This window comes from Hemitrygon akajei, chromosome 2 (genome assembly GCF_048418815.1).
Source record: "Hemitrygon akajei chromosome 2, sHemAka1.3, whole genome shotgun sequence".
Classification (NCBI taxonomy): domain Eukaryota; kingdom Metazoa; phylum Chordata; class Chondrichthyes; order Myliobatiformes; family Dasyatidae; genus Hemitrygon; species Hemitrygon akajei.
In genome coordinates, this window is record NC_133125.1 from 120,631,674 (window position 1) to 120,642,698 (window position 11,025).

The following is an 11,025-nucleotide window of genomic DNA, read 5'->3' on the forward strand; positions in this document are numbered from 1 at the left end:
CTCCTCTCTCTCTTGTAACTCCAAAAGGCTTTCAGTTTATTTGTGAGTGTGTGTATCAAATAAAAAGATACTTTCTTCTCTTCCCTTTCTCTCTGTGTCTCTCCTATTTCTCTCTCTCTCTCTCTCTCTCTCTCTCTCTCTCTCTCACATATGACTCCAAAAGGCTGTCAGATTATGTATCAGATGAGAGTGTGTGTATCAAATAAAAAGTCTACTTTTCATATCCATTAACTGCGTTCTCTGGTGACTTTGTTCATGCGATAACAGTGATAAGGGATTCCATATTTATAGGAAGAGACAGGAGACTCTGTAAATGTCAAAAAGACAGCTGGCTGGTATGTCATCTCCCAGGTCCCAGGTGCTAGATTCAGGGACATCTCAGATTGGGTTCAAGTGTTCTAAAGTGCAAGGGTGAGCAGCCAAAAGTCATAGTACATTTTGGTACTAATGACATAGGTAGGAAAGGGATAAGGTCCTGAAGAGAGAATATAGGGATGAGTTTAGAAAGCTGAAAAGCAGGACCTCAAGGGGAGTAATTTCCAGATTGCTGCCCATCACGTGTCAGTGATGGTCAGCAGATGAGTATGTGGCTGAAAGGGGTAGGATTTCTGGTTTGTGGATCATTGGGATTTCTTCTGGGGAATGTTATAGCTGAACTCAAAGGGGAATAATATCCTTGTGGGCAGGTTTGCTAGAGCTCTTGGAAGGTTTTAAACTACTTTGGCAGGGAGATAGGAATTGGAGTGATAGGGCAGAGGATGGAGCAGCTGGTACACAAGTAAATATAGTGTGTAGTTAAGAAAGGTGTAAGAATTTAACTTCCACTTACATTAAGGCAAAATTGAAAAGGGTGCTGAATATTGAAAACACACAAAATGCAGGAGGAACTCAGCAGGCCAGGTAGTATCTACGGAACAGCTGACATTTCAGGCCAAGAACCTTCATTAGGACTGGAAAAAAGATGAAGAGTCAGAGTAAGTAAGCTGGGCAGAGGGGAGGAATAACCACAAAGTGAGAGGTAAGACTAAGGGAGTGAAGTAAAGAGCTGGAAAGTGAAAGAGATACAAAGCTGGAGAAGGGGGAATCTGATAGGAGAGGACAGATGTCCATAGAAGAAAGAAAAGGGGCAGAAGCCTGAAATGTCATCTGTACTCTTTTCCATAGATGCTGCCTGGCCTGCTGTGTTTCTCAAGCATTGTGTGTCCGTTGCTTGGATTTTCAGCATCTGCATTCTTTCTCTTGTTGATGAATACAGGACTAAAGGTGTTATATTTACATGCACACAATATGCATAATCAGGTAGATGATTTTGCAGTGCAATTATTGATTAGCAGGTATGATGTTGTTCAAGTTCAAGTTTAATTATCATTCAACCATACTTATGAATACAGCCAAACAAAACTGTGTTCCTCCAGGGCCAAGGTTGAAGAAACAGTACCAACAGTCATACACAGCACAGGGCACATATAATACACATAAGAAAGCAGTAACTATACAGTCACATAAAAAATATAATGTAGTATGTACCTAAGTGATATATCCTGTAGGTTGATGGAGCATGAACGTTATTGGCAAGAACAGGCTCTCAGCAGTCCACACATATGCAATCCGCTTGTTTTCCACTGAGAAACATCGGAGGGCAGCACTGATTGAGGGACCTGCTCCCAATCCATCATGGACACTGCGCCACACCACCTCTGCTGTCTCCTCTCCTAGTGGCTGCAAACAGGTGACACCGCAGCATGAAGCTGTGTCCTCACTGCAACCAAGACCAATAAACCAGACAATGGGACTCACAGAATCCTAAGTTACTGACATCCACCAGAATTTTGTGATCACAGGAAAAATGTCCAAGACAATCACTCACCGTTAGACTGCCTGCCGCCTTTGTGTAATCAACGAGATTTGATTAGTGAACTTAAGGTAAAAGAACCCTTAGGAGACAGTGATCATAATATGATAGCATTCACCTTGTAGTTTGAGAGGAAGAAACTAAAGTCAGATCTATAAATATTATAGTGAAGTAAAGGGAATTACAGAGGCATGAGAGAGGAGCTGCCAAAAGTTCATTGGAAGTTAACACTAGCAGGAATGATGGTAGAACAGCAGTGGGTTGAGTATCTAGGAGAAATTTGGAAGGTGCAGGATAGATACAGTACGTACAAAAGGACAAGTATTCTAAAGCGAGCAAGAAGCAGCCATGACTCTCAAGGGAAATCAACAGCACCATAAAAGCAAAAGAGTGGGCATACAGTACAGCAAGAATTAATGGACGTTTTCCAGACCAGAAAGCTCACAAGTCAGAAATTAATTTCAAGAAAAATTTATGTATAATATGAAGCCAAGGGTAGCACAATGATTAGAACGACACTATTTCAGCAAGGGTGTTCCAGAGTTTGGAGTTTGATTCTTCAGCTATTCTGTAAGTAGTCTGTATATCCTCCCTGTGGAATGCATAATTTTTCTCAGGGTGGTCCTGTTTCCTCCCACTGTCCAAACACAGACTAGGTAGGATAGTTGGCTATTGTATATTGCCGCATGATTAGGTCAGGATTAATCGGGTCTGTTCGGGGTTGTGGAATGTGGTTGAAGGTCCAGAAGGTGCTACTCCGCACTGTACTGCTAAATAAATAAATACTGCAATGGTTACCCCATAAGAAGATGCCCACATGTAGTTGCAAAACTTGTAGAGAATGAGGGTAAGCAACACACACAAAATGCTGGTGGAACGCAGCAGGCCAAGCAGCATCTATAGGGAGAAGTACAGTCAACGCTTCCGGCCGAGACCCTTCGTCAGGACTTCTTCCTATAGATGCTGCCTGGCCTGCTGCGTTCCACCAGCATTTTGTGTGTGTTGCTTGAATTTCCAGCATCTGCAGATTTCCTCGTGTTTGAGAGAATGAGGGTTGTGGTTTAATGAATGAACAGGATACAAAGAAATGACAAATAGTTAAATCAATTCTTTACATTAGTTCTTCAATATGTAGGGCACTGCCAATACCCTGAAAATATCAGGTGGACTCATTTCATTTCACAGAGGAGAATATAATAAAGAAATTCATGGGGCTACAGGTGGGCAAGTTTCCAGAACTTGATGAACTGCAACTAATAGTTTTAAAGGAGGTGTTGCAAAGTTGGTGGAGCAATTGGTTGAAAGTTTCAAAAAACTCGCTAATTTATGGGCGTGTTCCAGAAAGTTGGACAACAGCTAATGTGACTAGTTTCTTTCAGAAATAGAGAAGCAGAAGATACGTAATGATAAGCCAGATAGTTTAGATTCCATTGGAGACAAAATGTTAGGTATTATAATCAAAGAGGAAATAACAAATTATTTGAGAAAGATAAATAGAATGAAAACTCATCAACATTAAGTTCAAAGTTCAAAGTAAAATTTATTATCAGAGTACATACATGTCTGCACATACAATACTGAGGTTCTTTTTTCTATGAGCATACATAGAAAATCTCTAGGAGAGTAACTGTAAATAGGATCAATGGACAACAAACTGTGGAAATGCAAATATAAATTAAAAATAATGAGCATGAAATAACAAGATAAAGTGTCCTTAAAGTTAGACCACCGGTTGTGGGAACACCGGAAATAGAATGAAGGTAGTTATCCCCTCTTGTTCAAGAGCCTGATGTTTGAGGTTAGTAAATGTTCTTGAACCTTGTGGTGTGAGTCCTGAGGCACTTGTACTCTCTACCTGATGACAGCAGTGAGAAAGGTGCATGGCCTGGGTTTTGAGGATTGTTGATGATGGATGCTGATTTTCTACGGCAGCATTTCATGTAGATGTGCTCAGTGATTGGGAGGGATTTACCCGTGATGTACTTGGCTGAATCCACTAACTTTGCTAGGATTTTCCGCTCAAAGTCATTGGTGTTTCCATACCTACCACAATGCAGCTAGTCATCATGCTTTCCACTATAAATATAAAGAAGTTTGCCAAGGTTTTTGACAACATGCCAAATCTCCACAGTCTCCTGAGGAAGTAGAGGCACTGTTGTGCTTTCTTCACAATTATATTTATATGATTGGTCCAGGTCCCCTGAGATAGTGACACCAGGAATTGAAAGTTACTGACCCTCTCCATCTCTAATCCTTTGAGTACTGGCTCATGGACCTCTGGTTTCCCTCTCCTGAAGTGTACAACCAGTTCCTTGGTGTTATTGACATTGAGTGAGAGGTTGTTCTTATTATAACACTCCACTAAGTTTTCAGTCTCCCTCCCATCTGCTGATTATCATCACCTTTGATACAGCCCACAACAGTGGTGTCATCAGCAAAGTTGTATATGGTGTTGGAGCTTTAGTTAGCCACACAGTCATAAGTGTAAATTGAGTAGAGCAGGGGGCTAAGTAAACATCCCTATGGTGCTCCTATGCTGATGGAGATTGTGGAGGAGATGTATTTGCCAATCTGATCTGACTGGGGTCTCCAGGCGAGGAAATCCAGGATCCAATTGCACAAAGGGGTATGGAGGCCCAGGTCTTTCGGGTTTACTAATTAGCTTTGAGGAGAAGATGGTATTAAATGCTGAGTTGTAATCAATAAAGAGGATCCTGATTCATGCAGATATTCAGACGATCAAGGGTCGTGTTCACGGTTTCATGGTTTCAGCCCTTGCGGGCTGCCCCCAACACATCATTGAGTGTGTTGGCTGTTAACACAAACAAAGCTTTTCACTGTATGTTTCAATGTAGATGTGATGAATAAATTTGAAACTGTATCTGAAAACCAGCTGTCACATAGAAAAAAATCAAAGAGATGGAATAAAGTGGTCCTTGTACTAGTTAAGTACTCTGGGGATTATTTATTCATCTGCAATTGTTTACCATTTACATTAAAGGCCTGGACGAGTAAAGCTTCCAGGTTTGCTATGTTACAAAGACAGATGGAATGGCACATTATGATGTGGATATTTCAATTTTGCAAAAGGACGTGCATACTGTATATTGAGCACCTGTGCAAAAACATGGAAATGGAGTTTAATATGGGGAAGTGTAAGGTCATACATACCAGCATGAGGAAAAAAAAAATAACGGCTTATTTTATAAATGGAGAGACACTGAGAATTAGTGAAATTCGGAGGGACATATGTGTTTCAGTGCATGGATCATAAGAAGTTAGAAGCAAAATCCAACATGTAATTAAGAAAGTAAATAGCATTTACACCATTATTGCAAAAAAAATGATACAAATAAAAACATTGAGACATTTTTACAGTCATACAGAGAGTTGATAAGGCCACACTAGAATATCGTGTATAGTTTTTGTCACTCTAATCTGAAAGAGGATCTACTAGCAGTGGAGGCAATCAAAAGAAGATTTACTCGGCTGATATCTTGCATTAAATGGTTGTCCTACCAACAGAAGCTGGAATGTTCAGGTCATTGTTGCTTGTAGATTAAAAGATAAATACAGTGGATTCTGGTTAATTGGGCCATCAGTAAACTGGGATGACCGCTTATTTGGAATAACTTGTAAAAAAACAAAAACTAATTGAGAAAATAGTCGGGTTTCCCTTCATTTATTTGGAACACTATGCTACTTAATTGGGGCAGGAGCCTGTTGCTGAACAGTTTGTAACTAGCACCAGTCACGTGCAATTGTGTGACCTTTGGGCACAACACCATGCTTCAAGTGAACAGTTTTTAAATAGCATCAGTTACTTGTGCTTATGTTAAAAAAACAGTGATATTTATTACTAATAGTTGATGAGAAATAAGCAGTAAGATATTTAAACAATGTTTTACTCACTGTGCTTGTTATATTTGTGGTACTGACCATGAATAAGACATGAGAGAAGGAGAGATGAGGGACAAATGTGCTGCTCTTTGCTTTACTTGTAAGTTATCTACCCAGAATGCCCTCTAACATTATATCATTATGTAACACCTACAGGGAAGCTTGATGCCAATCCGTAAGGTCTAAATATACATGAATACAAAACATATTTCCTCCCCACTTATTCTGAATCCTCTACTCTGGATCAACAAGTCTCCCAAGTTCTTCATGTAGGATAGTCCGCAGGCTACTGGCATGACTACTTGATCTACTTAAGTTACTCAACAGAACCTACTTGACTGAACCAACTGGATGATACTAATCCTTCACCAAGCACCACTTCAATCTTTGATGCAAGTCCAAGTACACTTTTCTCCACATTGAAGATCTCATTGAAGTCAAAGATCCCTAATGAGGGTTCAGGGTTTGGGAAGGACATCTTCCTCCACCTCTTTGACTGTCTTGGATCTAGCAATAGCACTTCATCGTCAAAGCCTGTCAACTTTATTGTATCTGATTAACTTGTGAGGCCAGCAGAACACCATTATGTTTCCTCTTCACTATAGTACTCACATTGCCTCTGCTCACCAAAAACACATCTGTCATCATCAGACTCTCCTCTTAAACTGTTTTTCCTTGTGGTCTTGTTTCTTTCCTTCTCTAGCATTTCTGTCATTGTCTCTAGCATCCTGTTCAAAGATTTGTGATATTATATGCCCATTTCCAATTCCCCACTGGCAAATCGACCCATTCTCTTTATTTTCCAGTGGACTTCCAGATCATCGAGTATTTGAGGTATTGGTCACATACAGCCAGCACCAAAACTTGGGCACTGAGGATTGACTACAAAATCAAGATCTTCTTCCATTATTCTCTTTCACAGATCTTCAATTCTTCACTTGAGAACTGCTCTCTCTATATCTGAATTATAGTCCTTCTTAGTTCCATCCAGTGGCGAGCTCCTGCCAGAACTGGGATACAAGTATGCATGCCCTTTTTCAGAGTCCCAGATGTCTTCACTGTCGTATTTTTCCAAAAGACATGCTGGTCTTTGCTTTCTATATGGATATTATTTGATTTCTAGCAGCTATTCCATGTACTATCTATATGGTTTCTTTAGGCCACACATTTTTATTTTATCATTTAATTGATCTTTTTCTTCAATTCTTCCTTTTTTATCCATGCTGCCACTAAGGCTCAGAAGCTGCTTGTGCTGCTCTGCTAAGAACACGGGCTTAACTGTGATTCCTTCCATACTGCCCAGTTCCGCACTGAAACCCTTCATGTTTCTTCAATACCTCTTGTAAACAGTTCCTCACCAATCAATTGCACTTCATGCCAGTTGAGTTTGAGCTGCTCCATTCTCAAGTGGCCCAAGAGTGCTGGATAACAAGCTTTAACAATATATGGTGGATGTTTCTTTCTCTGTTCATTAGTCTCCACTACAACATGCACTGATCCTCTTATTAGATAGATAGATAGATAGATAGATACTTTATTCATCCCCATGGGGAAATTCAACTTTTTTTCCCAATGTCCCATACACTTGCTGTAGCAAAACTAATTACATACAATACTTAACTCAGTAAAAAAAATATGATATGCATCTAAATCACTATCTCAAAAAGCATTAATAATAGCTTTTAAAAAGTTCTTAAGTCCTGGCGGTAGAATTGTAAAGCCTAATGGCATTGGGGAGTATTGACCTCTTCATCCTGTCTGAGGAGCATTGTATCGATAGTAACCTGTCGCTGAAACTGCTTCTCTGTCTCTGGATGGTGCTATGTAGAGGATGTTCAGAGTTATCCATAATTGACCGTAGCCTACTCAGCGCCCTTCGCTCAGCTACCAATGTTAAACTCTCCAGTACTTTGCCCACGACAGAGCCCGCCTTCCTTACAATCTCATCAGCATAAGTCTTTAAAGTCAACCTTGCCCCTCCTGGGGTGAGATGTTACAATTTCTCCATGTAAGCTGTCTCTGACACAACCACTGTTGCCGCACTCGTGTCCACCTGCATCCTCACTGTGACCCCATCCAACCATGGGGTCACACAATAACCATCCTTATGTGCCAGGACTGATAAAACATGCAAAGCTTCTTCAACCATAGAGTGAGAGTCACTCAATCCATTCTGTTCACTCCATCTTGTTCACATTTCTTCTTGTTTTTCCAAAAGTCATTTTTCTTTATTAGTGTTTCTGCTTGACGGTGTCTTTTCTACTTTTACAATTGCAGTCAATATGTCCCTTTTTGTCACAGCTTCGGCAATCTAATTCCTTATACTAGCATTCTTTTGCTGAATCCCCAGTTTTGCCACAAAGGTAATAGTGATCACCAATGGGTGTTTTATTCTTAAAGTCAGTAGAAACTCTTGGAAGATGTGCTTAATAGCTATGCTTCTTTAGCTGCCATCTCCATAGATGTACTAACCTAAATTGCCTTCTGTAATGTTCGTCTGTCTTCTGTTAGCAAATGTTTCTGAATTGTCTCATTATGCAGACCCTAAGGGAGTCTATAATATGTCATTCAGCAACGGCCCAAAGTTATTGTTTAGTCAATTGTTTCAGCACTGCCTCAAACTGTGGAATATACTCACATTCCTTTTGGTTCCTTTTATGGAATCTAAATCTCTCAACAATAATCAAAGGTTTAGGTGAATAGTTGTCCTTTAAGATTTTAACTATGTGCTCTTAAGGCTTAACTCTGGGCTTAGCAGATTGCACTGGACTGTGTAATAAATTAAACAATTTATACAATATTGTTTATATTATAAACCATAGCAGTCAAAAAGTTGGAACACAAATATCATCTGAAATTTGATTTGTCAGTGCAAAATATTCAACTCTTTTGATATATGAACTCCATTGCTATGTCACTTAATTCCAGATTTTGAAACACAACCACGTTCCAGTAAAGTTATCTAATCTTAAGCACCTCTCTCTTATTTGTTTTATTTAACCCTCTGTTCTTGTTTTCTTTCCTCTCGGATTCTTCACTCACCATGCTTCCTGCTTCTTTTTGCTCATCCACATTACACAGAGGACACAGAATTTCTTTTACCACGGGGACCAAAGCAATAAATATCATGTGAGGTCTTTTTACCTTGTCACAAATGGCTGGGTTCATGATACTAGGAAACCGGCTGGTATGAATAACCCATGAAGAGGTGAGGAACAGCCACAATAATTATTTTACTTGTAAATCCTCAATTGAGCATACTCTTTCACATTACATTCAGTACTTAGGGAAGCTTGACGACAACCCATAAGGGTCAAAATATCCATGAACACATTGCAGCGGTTTCAAGCATTCAGGCTTAGAGACGCCAGAAATGGCCAGGAATGAAAATGAAACAATTTCACTACTTCAGCAAGTCCGAAACTATGAAGAATTTGAAGTGCCAACAATCATCTTGAATGTTACAATGAAAGTGAAGATTTGGAGGATGCAATCATCAACAGCATTGTATGGCAGCAGTTCATTATCTGCACTCGGTGTCTGCGTTGATTTTGGTCAGTTGCATATGGATGAACTTATCCATTGATAAGTATTAGGAACTAATACACAGTTTTACACTACTGCAGTAGTATTGGTAGTGGTTAATTTGTTCTGTATTTCATTTAATTACATAATTTGTTACTCAGTTTGTCTTTTTTATACCTTTTAAACTATTACCATGAAAATTAGGCCAACTGGGGCAAGCCAATTTATTGTGCCAAAATGTAGTGGTCCCGATGTGCCTGGTATACAAAATCCTGAGAGGGCTTGGAAGGATAGATACCAAGATGCTTTCACTAAGGAGGAAGTCATGCAGAAGGGGGCATGGGTATAAAATAAGTGGCTGTACATTGAAAAGAGAGGTATGATTAAATGATATCACTCAGAAGGCGGTGAATCTTTAGAATACGCTTCCCTGGGGCTGTTGGATCATTAAGTGCATTTCAGGTTGCAATAGAAAAAATATTTGAAAAATCGAGGAATGATTAGTCATGAGGAACTAGAAAAGAAGATGAATTAAGAACTACATATATCAGCAATAAGCATATTGAATAGAGGGGCAGGCGTGAGAAGACTGGTGGCCTGTTACTGCTCCTATTTTCTTGTGCTCTTTGAATACTTATGTTATGTATTCGAATGATCAAAACGGTAAATAAAATAGATGGGACTTTTGAATAATAAGTCCCAAAAGAAAGATAGAACATACTGTAACTGAAATAAAATACTTATCCAATGAAATAAAATTGCACCCAGCTGACCCACTATGATAGATTGTGCACTGCTTGTGGGAAGTGTCCTGTAACTATTTTTAGTCAATTTGGCAGTGTTGAGACAGTCTAAACTGAACCGCATGGAAACTGTAACTGGGAAGCTTAGAAATCTTTATTCATACAACAGATGTTAGAGACTGAGAGAATCTACTGGCACGATTGCTTTATACATCTTAAATACAAAGATAGCAATTAAACATTAAAAAGCAACACACACATCTTGCTGGGTGAACTCAGAAGTCAGGCAGCATCTAGGGACGTCAATAAACAGTTGACATTTCAGGCCCTTCTTCAGGACTGAGAAGAAAGGGGGAAGATGCCAGAAATAAAAAGCGATGGGAGAGAAAGGAGGCTAGCTGGAAGGTGATAGGCGAAGTTAGGTGGGTGAGAAAGGTCAAGGGTTGGAGAAGAAGGAATATTAACTACAGTTTAAATATCAGAAATCACCTACTTAACTTTAAAATTTTGAATATAGTCAGACAAATCACATATTTACAATGGTGGTATTTCAGGACCCTTTTGAATATTTGAAGCTGGTGTTTTTTTCAAGAGCTTCTGAGAACAAACTCCAGACACCTAAAATATTCTATAGCTCTTTTGTTACAGTATTGGGGGATGCTTCCTTAACTATACAACTAGCCATAATATTAAGTGGCAAAACAGACCTGTCATTACCAATACATCTATTGTCTATTTCCATGGGACAATCAGAATGAACCATATTCTGATTTCAATGGCCTTAATGTACCAATGAAATTAAAAAGTGAACTTTTTTTTTATTTCTTGAGTACTGTTTCATGTTTGAATTAATATCAGCTATATTCACATAATTCCATAACTCAGAATCCCTAACAGGCAGCTATAGAAGTCTCATTCTCCAAAGTTAGGTTTCTTGCTCGAATAACCTTTCACGGAGAGATGTGACTAAGGGATGACTGCTCTGTACATTTATCCAGGCTTTAA

The 11,025-nt window shown here is 39.3% G+C and overlaps 1 pseudogene; it reads right to left on the minus strand.

Moving 5' to 3' along the window:
* Window positions 1-1,444: 1,444 nt before the first annotated feature.
* LOC140720839 (eukaryotic translation initiation factor 4E transporter-like) lies at window positions 1,445-8,920 on the minus strand (annotated as a pseudogene).
* Between the last annotated feature and the right edge of the window lie 2,105 nt (window positions 8,921-11,025).